This window comes from Rhinopithecus bieti, unplaced genomic scaffold (genome assembly GCF_001698545.2).
Source record: "Rhinopithecus bieti isolate Rb0 unplaced genomic scaffold, ASM169854v2 scaffold_35864, whole genome shotgun sequence".
NCBI classification, from domain to species: Eukaryota; Metazoa; Chordata; class Mammalia; order Primates; family Cercopithecidae; genus Rhinopithecus; species Rhinopithecus bieti.
The window spans coordinates 588,983-599,869 of record NW_016815828.1 but is presented as its reverse complement, the minus strand read 5'-3'; positions in this window follow the sequence as shown (position 1 = coordinate 599,869).

Sequence of the window (10,887 nt, the reverse complement as noted above, 5' to 3'; positions counted from 1 at the left end):
AGTACCACAGACAAAAGCTTACATGACACAAACTCATTTTCTTACAATGCTGGGTGCCAGAAGGTCAAGGTTTTGGCAGAGCTGGTTTCTTCTGAGTCCTCTCTCCTTGGCTGGTAGATGGTTGTCTTCTCCCTGTGTCTTCACAAGGTCTGTGCCTCCTAATTCCCCTTCTAGGAAGGACACCAGTTCTATTGGATTTGTGCCCACTTGAAGGACCTCATCGTTTTAACTTAAATTTCTCTTTATCTCCAAATGCAGTCATATTCTGAGATATTGATACAGGAGCTAAAAAAATTATTTAGGCAGATAGGGAGGGTGAAAGAGTCCTCAGTGAGGTTTTCTTTTAACAAAAGCAGCCCCAAATAATTTCTTTTCTAACAAAATGCAGCCTGAAAAATCAAGCTGCCAGCTTAGGTAAGCAAACTAAAACCTTGCATCAATAAATGCCAGCAGCTGTGCCAATAGAAAAAGGATACCTGGAAGCCAGGTATATTCAACGTGGAGATTCCCTCTTCCCTTTTCTTTGTCGTCATGTGTGCAGTAAAAAAGCAGGCAATGTGGTGCCGGCCAGTTAGAGACCCCAACTGCTTCATAAAAGGATGGGGCAGCCAGCTTCCTTGTGGGCTATGTAAATTGCACACTTGGTCCAACCAATCTTTAGGCCCTATGTAAATGAGACACCACCTCCTCAAGCTCATCTCTAAAACCCTGTGCATTTCACCACAAGACCAGAAGACCCATCTGGACACCCCTCTCTTGCTGCAGGAGAGACAGAGAGCTACTCTCTTTTCTCTTTCTTTTGCCTGTTAAACCTCCACTCTATTTTTGTTTGTTTTTGTTTTTTAGACAGAGTTTCCCTCTTGTCACCCAGGCAGGAGTGCAGTGGCACAATCTTGGCTCACTACAACTTCCACCTCCTGGGTTCAAGCGATTCTCCTGCTTCAGCCTCCAGAGTCGCTGGGATTACAGGTCCCCCACCACCACGCCCTGCTAATTTTGTATTTTTAGTAGAGGCAAGGTTTCACCATGTTGGCTACATTGGTCTCGAACTCCTGATCTCACGTGATTCATCCGCCTCAGCCTCCCAAAGTGCTGGGATTACAGGCATAAGCCACTGCACTGGCCTAAACCTCCACTCAAATTCACTTCTTGTGTGTCCACATCCTCGACTCCCTAGGCATGAGACAATGAACCTTGGGTATTCAGCAAAGACAACAATGCCGCTTCACTATGGGCAGATAGGAATTCAGCATATAAATTTCCCCGGATATGATTCAGCCCATAACACTATGAACAAAGAATTTCACTCTAATTAGCCTCATTGTTCGGGACATGTTTGGAATGTCCTGGCCTCTGATTTTATTACGCCCTGTAATTCTTCATCATAGCCGACCAGGGCGAGAAATTCTCTTTCTAGCCTTGATGCGGCAAACCTCCGCGTTGAGTGGCTTATGGAAGGGCCACGTGGGAAATAACTGCAGGAGACTCTTTGGAACCGAGAGTGGTCCCTAGCAGAAGTCAGCAAATAAACGGCACCTTTCATCCCACAGCCTCAAGGAAACGAATTCTGACAGCAATTTCAGTAAGTTTTAGAGCAGATCTTTCCCCAGTGGCATCTCAATGTGAGAATTCAGCCTGGACGACACCTTGATCACAGCCTTGTGGTATCCCCAGCCCACAGTCAAGTGAGGCAGCTCTGGGCGGGACTCTCTTCCCACGGAAACTGTGAGACAGTCAATGTGTATTGTTAGAAGCTGCTACTATTTAAAATAATTTGTTACACAGAAATAGAAAATTAATATAGGAATTCTTTTAAGTCATACAGTAAATATCTCCAACCAGAAATAACCCAAAATAATTGTATATTTACTTTTGAAATAGAGGCCTGTTTTTGTTTCTTTGAAAATGGTTAGGTCTTCCAGGAATCTTAGAATTAATAAGATCTTACAAACTGTCCTAAAACCCCAGTTACCAACTTAAATCTTTCGTGTTCCCCTCTGCTTAGCTTACTTATTTCACTAGGTTTGTGTTGATTTTATTATTTTCAGTCTCCTCCATCCTCCAGCTCTCTCTTCTTGACTTTTCTCCCTTTCTCTACCTCTCACTCTTTTCTGATTCCTTATCTCTCTCTCTGTCTCTCTCACTGTCTAGCTCTCAAACTAGGTAAAGCCTAGCATGGAAGTAGTAGAAACAAATGCTCATTTGTTGCTAAAGCAGGTTCTAAATAATGACCTGACAGCCCTACGAAACTGTGAAATATATACGGTATAATGCACAATTTATACCAACCAAGGGAGTAACAACACAATTCGTTTATTAGCAAATTTTCAAAGTATTTTTCCTCTGTTAAACTACAGTGAAAATAATAACTCTACTGACAGGAATAAGTAGAAATGTAATTTATAATTGGTGAGTTAATTGATGAAAATATCCCTAGGGCAGATATTGAGCCAATCTTTTGCCCAAAACTATGATATATGAATGTTCTTTTACAAGTGAAATGAATAACACAACCTTAGGAGTATGTGTGTGTATGTGTGTATATATAATATGTATGTATATATACACACACAGGCATATGTATATATGTATGTGTGTATGTGTGCATTTCTGTATTATATACCATTATTTGCTTTTGTTTTTATGTTTACGTGAGTAGAGATTTCACAACATATTTAGATTATAAAAATGTTGAGTGTGTCAAGATAATTACTTGGCCTGCTTCTAGTCAGAACTGAATTAACAATATCTCAATATAAAATGAGAATGATAGGCTGCCTGTCAGAGGTTGTGAGCAAGGTGATAAGAAAGACTGAGATGGTTAATCTGGATAAGATAAACCGGTTTTATACTCTTGGAATTTATGATTTATGGTGGAGTAGTAGCTGTAAGAGAATGCGTAGTTTGTTTAAAACAGAAAGGAAGAAAAAGATCCAAAACACTCTTGAAGGAAGAAAATAGGTAATAATACTACAAAATATAAATATAGTAATGTTTATGAGGAGGCTAAGTCACAATATTTTGAAATAATAAAAATTGGGACATAATCACTATTATCTTTAATTGGTAATGTATATTTTCTTAAAGTATTTAGTCATCTTACTTCTGTTCATAGAGACACAAAAATATGTAGAAAGTTTACAATCTCTATGAAGACATGTCACAGTATCTTCTTTCTGGAACATTTTGGGGACATGAGAAAACATTTTTTAATAAAAAAATGATTTAACTCAATGACAGACTTTATTTGAATTCCACTAGGTTTTTCATTAGTGTTCTTTCAATCCAAGATCCAACATAAGATACAAAGTTGCATTTTTCCTTCCTGTCTCCTTAATAAAGCTAGGATACATTCTTTAATTTTCTATGTGTGGGGTTTGATCTTTCCTTGTGTTTCCTGAACTAGACACTTTTGGAGAATATTGACCTGGTATTTTATAGAATGTCCTTCAACAAGAATTGTCTGATGATTTCTTACAGATAGAATAGGGTTTTGGATTTTTTGGAAAATAAGACAGAGATGAGAACTTTTTATACAACATATTATTAGGAAGTACAAAATATCAATTTTATTACTAATATGTTAAACATGATCACTCCATTAAGGTGGTGTCTACTAGGTTTCTCCACTGTGAAGTTACTGTTATTCCTTTCCCATACACTGTTTAAAGCAACATGCTAAATCTAGGCCACTCTCAAAGGAAAGGGAATGAAGAACTACCTTCTGGAGAGAGGAAAATCCAGGAATTTGTGGGCCTTAGTAATTAATAATTTTTTTTTTTTTGGTGGGGAGAACTTAAGCTCTGCAAATATGCTCTTTTTCCTTTAAGTTTCACCTACTAGGGAAAACTGTATCTACTAAATTTCCTGAGGCATATTTTACTGCAATATTTTAATGATGATTTTCTATTTCCCTTGTTCGTTTTACATGTATTATTTAGAAATCTTTTGTAGGAAAGATTTGTCCCTTATTTCCCATGTAATTACTAATAGCTCATTTATTTATATCAGTATGGACTCATAGGTATTTATTTTGTACTTTAAGTTATAAGACTAAAATATCATTATTTTGTTGATTTAAATTATTTCAGCTTTAGTCATTGTGAAATTTTTGTTTCATTTCTGGAAAAAAACCTAGTTTTTTATTTAAAAATTATGATAGGAAATGAAGTTGATATACAGGGTGTAATAGACACACAGCCAATGAATACAATAAGGTTCAGCTTCTTAATCACGAATAACGATTGCACCAATGAAATCACCACACGGGCTCAAACTGAGGTGCTGGTTTTAACTTTGCACAACATAAACATACTCTTTTAATTAAGTTAAGCCTTTTTTTAATATTAAAGATGAATACTGGTTTATCTTAGCTTTATTAATGAAATGTCTCAAGGTGGAACAAAATATCTGCCTAGTAGAAAAGCAAAATCCTATATCCAAAATTTCTTGAATAACCTTGGTTTCCTACACGGTCTTTTGGTGATAATTGCGGCAAAACAAGAACATAACGTTGATAATTAAGTAAAATTAATAAGAACTAAGTAAAAATTAGTAAACATTAATAAGCAACAACATAAAGGTGACAAGTAAAATTAGTAAAAAAAGGATTGCACCATGTTTTAGAAAATGATACCAAATCATGCAATCCAGCGATGAATTTACTTCTGATATTTTACTTCGGATCCTTGAGCAGTGAACTCTGTAAGCCACAGGCTTACATAAATCAAAATAGCTGAGTAGATCAGTTGTTTAATATATCGAACATATTTGATCTTCTTTTAAAAACTGAATAACCTAGAAGGCAATTGTTTCAAGTTTCCTTTCAGGTGAATTTGCAAGATTAACTGCCAGTAATTCAGAGGCTGCTTCTCTTATCATATATTGCCTAGTTCTTTCCATTTTGGAGCATTTCTAAGCTTTTTGCTTTTAACTTAGCATTTAAAATCTTTTGCAACAAAATATATGATTTTATTATTTGGGTATATTGTGAATTAAAGAATACTGTTCGTAATCCCAGAAATTATAATTCTCTTAAGTATAGTAGATTTAATGTTGACAAAATTATAATACCGAGTATCAACTTTTTTATTAAATAAATACAGTTTCAGAACGATAAAATATACATTTAACAACATAAATGGAGGTAAGAAGAATTACATTAAGTTATATTAATAAATGAATGGCATATCAGAATTCATGGGTTTATTTAATACCTTCAACACATCTGGAGTATGTCTCATTTTCTCTTTGTTTTTTTTCTAGGATCAGTGTTTACAATGCTTTGAATTTTATTTGAGATGGATTTGAAATTTTAAGTATACATTAGGAATAATTGATTGCAGGATATGTGAGTAATTGGAATTTGTTTTTCCCTTTTTTTTTTTTATTTTTTAGAAATTTTTTAAAATACGATACTGCGTGACAGGAACAAGCCTAACATTTTATTTTTGAGGATCGGATATTGAGATATCGACCATGGCCTATTGGTTCTTTTTTTCCGGTACTTGCTCAGTATCTAATACGATGTGACTGTTTCTTGAATGAACAGATGAATGACTAAATGAATGGGATCCAATGCTAGAACAGCAATGATTATTGTATGAACTTTTTAAATAAGTTTTGACTACTTTATTTTCATGTTAAAATAATGCGGGCATTCCCTGAACTACGTGAGTAGAGGCTAAAGTATAAAATGGAGTAAATTTTATTGTTAAAGATATTTTATGACATTAAATTTCTCCTTAATATCTCTGAATATTTATGACCACTTTCTAGAAGTGGCTTCTTTGACATACATTGTCTGTCAGTTTGATATGGTCCCACTCCCGTTATTACTTGTGGTAGAAAATGAGAACATTTAAGATAACCTTTAAGGAAGATTTAGGATGAGATTTATTGAGCATTTAGTTGAAATGCTGAAGGAAAAGACAAGACTGGAGAACTCACTGTCAAATAAATACTTTGGCCTGAAGGTGACTCACCTCACTTCTCACAACCCATTGGCTGGAACAAATTGCATGTTTCTTTTGAACCACAAGGTGATTATGATCCTCCTGTAAGTTTAGAGATGTTGAGAAATTGCTGTGGGAGGTCTGAGATACAAGATGAGATAGAACGTGAAAAGATGAAACTTTTGCCAAAATTATTTTCATACATGCCTAACATGAATTAAAATATATCAGTTGAACAAATTAAAATGACTAGGTTTCCCATGGTTTTCTCTCTTATATGAATGGTAAAAATATTATGTATTTATACATAGTATTTAGTAAAAATATTATATATTTATTGATGTCGTTGTGCCTTTGTTGTTATGAGATTTTCTTAATTGGCTAAGAACGATCATCAAATTAATATTTTAAGTTAAGATTTTCAAATGTGAGTATTTTAAACTTAGAAGAATCATAAACCCATTTGAGATTAAAATACATATTTGAAGAAAACAGTAAATATTTTCAATGCATTCTCAATGCAAGATCTCAACTAATAATTACACAATAATAGTAGTAATAGGAAGACAGACTCTTTCAAAACGGAGATATCAGAAAGAAATACTATGTGGTATGACCAAAGAGAAATACTATACGCTATGACTGAAGGGTCTCCATGATACTGTGAAAGGAAAACAAAGAAACACATCTTAAAATTATTGAGTTAAGAATATTTGTGTTTTTTTTTTCTTCTGACAAATGTGGATAATTTTTACCCTACTTGGCGTGCAGGATGCTTTTTTAAAAAAATGCTTTTAAGTTCTGGGTTACACATGCAGAATGTGCAGTTTTGTTACATAAGTATACACGTGCCATGGTGGTTTGCTGCACACGTCAACCGATCAGCTACATTAGGTATTTCTCCTAATGCGATCCCTCCCCTGCCATCCCACCCCACAACAGGCCCCTGTGTGTGATGTTTGTTCTCCTCCCTGTGTCCATGTGTTCTCTTTGTTCAACTCCCACTTATGAGTGAGAACACACGGTGTTGAGTTTTCTGTTCCTGTGTTAGTTTGCTGAGAATTATGGTTTCCAGCTTCATCCATGTCACTGCGAAGAACGTGAACTCATCCTTTTTTATGACTGCATAGTATTCCATGGTGTTTATGTGCCACATTTTCTTAATCCAGGCTATCATTGATGGACATTTGGGTTGGTTCCAAGTCTTTGCTATTGTGAATAGTGCCACAATAAACGTACATGTGCATGTGTCTTTATAGCAGCATGATTTATAATCCTTTGGATATATGCCCAATAGTGGGATGGCTGGGTCAAATGGTATTTCTAGTTCTAGACCCATGAGGAATCGCCACGCCGTCTTCCACAATGGTTGAACTAATTTGCACTCCCACCAACAGTGTGAAAATGTTCCTATTTTTCCACAACCTCTCCAGCATCTGTTGTTTCCTGACTTTCTAATGATCGCCATTCTAACTGGTGTGAGTTCTGGCTGGGGCAATCAGCTAAGAGAAGCAATAAAGCGTATTGAAATAGGAAGAGAGGAAGTCAAATTGTCTCTGTTTGCAGATGACATGATTGTATATTTAGAAAACCCAATCGTGTCAGCCCAAAATCCCCTTAAGCTGATAAGCAACTTCAGCAGTCTCAGGATACAAAATCGATGCACAAAAATCATAAGCATTCTATATACCAATAACAGACAGAGAGCCAAATCATGAGTGAACTCCCATTCACAACTGCTACAAAGAGAATAAAATACATAGGAATACAACTTATGAGGAATGTGAAGGACCTCTTGAAGGAGAATTACAAACCACTGCTCAAGGAAATGAGAGAGGACACAAACAAATGGAAAAACATTTCATGCTCATGGATAGGAAGAATCAATATTGTGAAAATGGCCATACTGCCCGAAGTAATTTATAGATTCAATGCTATCCCCATCAAGCTACCACTGACTTTCTTCACAGAATTGGAAAAAACTAATTTTTAAAACACATATTTTTTCACATTCACTGAAGTATAATTTCTATGTAATAAACTGATCTTATTTGAAGTGTACTATTTCATGAGTTTTACTGAGTGTATATCCTTGTATCAACCAACTCAGTGAAGACACAGGACATTTCCTTCTTCTTTCTTTTTAAAAATTTTGACTTTTATTTTACATACAAATGAATATAAGCAGATTTCTTACTTGCATATATCGCACCCAGGTAGTGATCATAGTGCCAAACAGGTAGTTTTAAGATATTTCATAGCCAGTCAGGCACAATGGCTCACGCCTGTAATCCTAGCACTTTGGGAGGCCAACGTGGGCAAATCACTTGAGGAGTTCGTGACCATCCTGGCCATCACGGCAAAACCCCAGTTTCTCCTAAAAACACAAAAATTAGCCGGGCATGGTGGCACATGCCTATACTTATAATCCCAGCTACTTGGGAGGCTGAGGTACAAGAATTGCTTATACCCAGGAGGGAGAGGTTGCAGTGAACCAAGATTGCACTCCAGCCTGGGTGACAGAGTGAGATTCTATCTCAAAAAAAAAAAAAAAAAAAAAATTCCATAGACACTTTTGTTTTGTTTTGTGTTTGGTCCATGATCTATTTTGGCTCATTGCTTTTATAAAATGTGCACTAGTAGTAGGGAAATTATGGGAAAAAATAGAGTATATTAAACAGAAACAAAACACGACATATTTACATGAACATGAAAATAAAAGTAAATTTCTTCTCAGACAAGAATATGTTTATATATAAAATCAAGGCAAAAATAATAATAGTAAATTTAAGCAGTTAAAAAGTAACTGGGCTAATAAGTTTGGGATAGCTGATGTTATGAGAACAAACAACTCCAAAATATCAGGAACTTAAAGCAATTTTTAAAAATGCATTCACACAACATGTCTGATGTGGACGACCATGGGGACTGGTCTCACTGCTGTTACTCCAATATCCAGCCTTTCAAACCTCTGCTGCCTGAGGATGCTAGCATCTGAAAAGCAGATGTAACAGTGTACCACTGTAGCAAAGGAGACTACTTGCAAGTTAATACATTGACTCTTAATCCTTTGCCACCTGGAAGTGGCAAAGGATAATTTTAATCAAATTTCAGTAGCTGAGGCAAGCCATGTGGTCATACCTGTCTTCAAGGTTGAAGGAAAATATAACTGTCTAAGTGACACAAAGAAAGGAGAACTAGAAAGTTCTCTAAGCGTAAATAATATTGAGCACAGACACCCCAAAAGAGTTCTCAATATTTCATCTAATGGAGATCTTTATGGATGTAAACAATTGTCAAAAATTTACAATCACCAGTGCCTTCCTATACCGTATAAAAGATACATTGTAAAAACACTGAAATAATTAAAGCCAATACAAAGAAGAGATTTAAAATTCTCTATTTATGAAATCCAAGAAACTTGAAGTTATATTTCTGGGAAATCTTTATTTTGTTAGTTTTATTTGAATTGTTCATTCTAATTATTAATACAAGAAAGAAAATAAACCATGCAAATAATACATGCAGATCAGGTATTTTGCAAGAGAATAGCACTAGTGATGTTTGATACTTATTTCATTTCATATATTGGTCATTTAGAACAATTACTTATGTTTTCTTTGTTTTTTTAAATTTTTTCAAGTGAAACAAACAAAATATCATGTTTGATAGTACAATTACAATCCAAACATGAATAAATAAGAAAACCATTGTTCAGTTAAACAATGTAAAATTTAATAATTAGTATCTCCATAATCTACTGAAACCCTCAGGACATATGGTAGTGCTTGCCAATAAAGCTGACTGCATTTGATTTTTTTTAGTCAAATAAATTATAGCTACATTAGTAACCTTGGAAATCTGTGCTCCTATTTAAATGCTGAAAGAATAGGATATTTGGACAGAATAAGTAATGCATTTTGGGAGAAAGAATTTGTACGTTTTACTTTCTTGTAAGGTAGAGTAAGATTTTTTGTTGGTTGGTTTTCCTTTCTTTTATTAAAAAATATTCCTATAAAAAAATCTCTTAACCATTCACTTTTATGTGATTTAAATAATCAGTTCTAGGAAAACAGCTAAATTCTAGTCCAGAATCCTTTTGACAGCAAACATTCACAAAGCTCAAAGCAACACATTATTTACATGAAATCAAATATTGTTAAGTTAGGGACCAACTGTTTTGTGAGTACCCTGTTTTAATGTTGGCTAAGCCCTGGAGTTGCAAAGATAACTACGTCACACTGTTTCTGCCATCAAGGAACCTGCGTATATGTATATAAAGTGGTAGGAAAGAGAGATAAACTAACACATAATTCTAACTTACTATCGTAAGCCAGAAGAGTTATCCAGAATGGTCTTGGGACATTTTACTCTGAGGTATCACTTTCTCATTTATAAGAGGTGACACACAATCATTACAATCATGCCTTCCTCTATTTACTAACTTTGAGAAAACTAATTATTTATTTATCTATTTATTGAGACAGGGTCTTGCTCTGTCACTCAGGCTGGAGTGCAGTGGCGCAATCACGACTCACTGCAGCCTCACGTAATGCTCCCAGCTCAGCCTCCCTAGTAGCCGGGACCACAGGCACATACTACATCACCCAGCTAATTTTTCTATTTTTTTTTTTTTGTGTGTGTGGAGACAAGGTCTCCCTGTGTTGCACAGGCTGGTCTGGAACTCCTGAGCTCAAGGATCCCTCCTGTCTCGGCTCCCAAAGTGCTGGGACTACAGGTCTGAGCCACCACATTCAGCCAAGAAAACTGATCTTAATTGGGGAAAATTTGTATTTTACAATTCATGAAGGCATTCACCTATTACTTATATTTGTTTACATTCTTTCAGATTTGACCAACAAGGATACTCATATATTATTCTTATTTAATAAAACATATTTATATTTACATTTAGATGAATCTGTCGATAATA